Below are 2,412 nucleotides of genomic sequence, written 5' to 3'. Positions count from 1 at the left end.
GGCATTGTGTGATGAACAATCCCTTTGCTGATCCCAGAGGAGCTTAGGAGTATTATAAAAGTCAAACTAATGGTCTCTTTGAGTCTCCTTTTCCAGTTGTGAAGGATATGTATGAACCCTTTCAACATGGTCCAAAGAATCTATGAGCACATGCCCTCTTCTGCCTTTTTTTTTTTTTTTTTTTTTGGTGAATTTGTTCTTTCCTGATCTTAGGCAAACCCATGGGAACTGATGAGATCACTAAGAGAGAAAACGTAGAGACAGGCAAGACAAGGATCCAAGACTGCAACCTTGGGGAATATTCAAAGTTAGGGGATAAAAAATGAATGATAACAACGTCCCAGCAGTCCGAGGGGCGCGTGGCTGGTCCCTGCGTGACCCCTCAGCCGCCCCGAGGAGCCGACATGGCGCAAGAGGGCAATGCGGGCGCGTACGCTTGGTTTGCCCCACCACCTCCAGCGAAGTCCGCCTATTCTGCCGCAGCAGCCAAGGGGATGCCCACTCCCGGCAGCAGCTGCCCTTCTCTGTCATCGGCTTTCTCAATGGCGTGCACATGTTTGGCCAGAACCTGGACGTGACGCTGCGCTCCGCCCGCACTGAGGACAAGGCTGTGGTGTGGAAGACTTTTCACGACAGCGTCACCCTCATTGTCCTGTGTTCGGAGCTGGGGTGTGCGGAGCTCAGACTGGAGTGGCTGCTGAAGATGGTGTTTGGGGCCATGGTCCAGCTGGTTGGCCTTGAAGAGTTGACCAAAACCCGCAATGTGGAGAGGCTGAAGAAGGACCTGAGGGCCCCCTGTGGCCTCTTCGACAGCCTCCTGGTGGATACGGAGCTGGCCGGGGACTTGACCCAGCGCGTGGTTTGCATCATCCCTGCAGATGGACGGCTGCTGCAGGAGGCCTTGGCAGGCTTCGCTGAGGAGATGGGCAGCGTCTTCGCCAGCCTGGTGGCAGGTGGCTGGGTGGTAGTGGGGGACAGAGGGCTGGTGGCATCTTGGGGTTCCTGAGGTGGTGCTACTGCCCTGGCTCATGGGCACCCTCCCATTCCAGGCCGCTCGAGATTACCCCATTTACCTGCCCCACGGGAGCCTCACGGTGCCTCACCGGCCCTTGACGCTGATGCTGCTGCCCGGCCTAGAGCCGTGTGCTGTGTGGGCCTCAACCCCCTTTGAGCCAGGTGGAGCCTCAGGTCTTGGAACGCTGGTGGCAGCCTGTGCTGGAGCCACTGAGGACCTCCCTGGCCCTCGCACCCCGGGAGGTTGCTGCAGGCTTCCCCTTGCACTCTGACATTCTGGGGCTCCTTCTCTTGCACCTGGAGCAGAGACGTGGTCACTTTACAGTGGACCTCAGTGGAGAGGAAGGTGCTTCTCCAAGTACCTGCGGGCACCTCCTATGCTCCTTCTATGGGCTGGTCACCCACTTCCCCCCAGAGGAAAAGTGTTGCAAGTCCCTGGCCTCGCAACAAACTCAGGGATCCCCCCAAGACCCAGGCCTTTGCCTAGCAAAGGGCCTGATCTCGGGGACAATGTATGTGGCAGGAGCCGAAAGGTGGTGAATGACTCCGTTTATTATTTCAGCAAGCAGCACTTTTATATCTTTAGTGAGGTAGGTACATTCTTTGGTTAAGTGGGTGAAAGGTAAAATCAAGACACCTGGGTACTAGGACCTCCCCAACTCTGCCTACTCTCCTCCCCTTCTCTTCCAGTCCAGGCAAAGAACCAGAAGTTCCATGTGCTCTGGCAAGCCCGGATAGAGAGCTGGAAGTTCCATGTGCTCAAGCAGGTCCAGGCAAAGACCTGGAATTGCTAGGGAGGCAACAAAGGCGAGACCCCCCCTCCTCCTGGCTCCACCCATATCTCAGCAGGCCCCTGGGCCTGGAGTTCTGAGGAGGGCAGGGCTCTGCTGTGGCTCGGCAGTAACAGAAAAGCTGAGGAGCAGAGGTGCCCCACAGAGGTTCCACGGGCCTGCTATCTATGTGGTGTCTGGGGCAGCTGCAGAGGGTCCACAGGGTCAACAGGACCCTGGGGCTGGGCTCAGGTTGTGGTGGCGGTGCAGGCAGGGCCTGACTGCCTCCTGCTGCTGGTGAGTCCCCGGAGCTCAACACATGCCCTGCGGGCCTGGCTTCTCGGACCCTGCACACTCTTACGCCATTCATCTAAGCCCCAATAAAGTGCCCAGAGCTGCCAAAAAAAAAAATGAATGATAAACTAACAGAGGCATTTGAGGAAAATCAGTCAGACAAGTTGGAGAATCAAGAAAGGGCAGTGACATGAAAACCTAAGGAGGAAAGTACGTAGGAGAAAGCGGTGGCTAACAATATTCAATGTTCACAGAGGTTAAGAATAAGAACTGAGGCCATTAATTTTGTCAATTTAAAAATTATTAGTCACTTTGGAGAGAGCAGTTTCAGTTG

General features: G+C 55.4%; 1 pseudogene; it reads left to right on the top strand.

The window, feature by feature from the left end:
- Nucleotides 1-442: 442 nt before the first annotated feature.
- Nucleotides 443-2,158, top strand: LOC118842344 (annotated as a pseudogene).
- The last annotated feature ends 254 nt before the right edge of the window (nt 2,159-2,412 follow it).

This window comes from Trichosurus vulpecula, chromosome 1, assembly GCF_011100635.1.
Source record: "Trichosurus vulpecula isolate mTriVul1 chromosome 1, mTriVul1.pri, whole genome shotgun sequence".
Taxonomy (NCBI): Eukaryota; Metazoa; Chordata; class Mammalia; order Diprotodontia; family Phalangeridae; genus Trichosurus; species Trichosurus vulpecula.
Note: the sequence above shows the minus strand (reverse complement) of the source record. Positions and strands in the feature narration are given on the sequence as shown.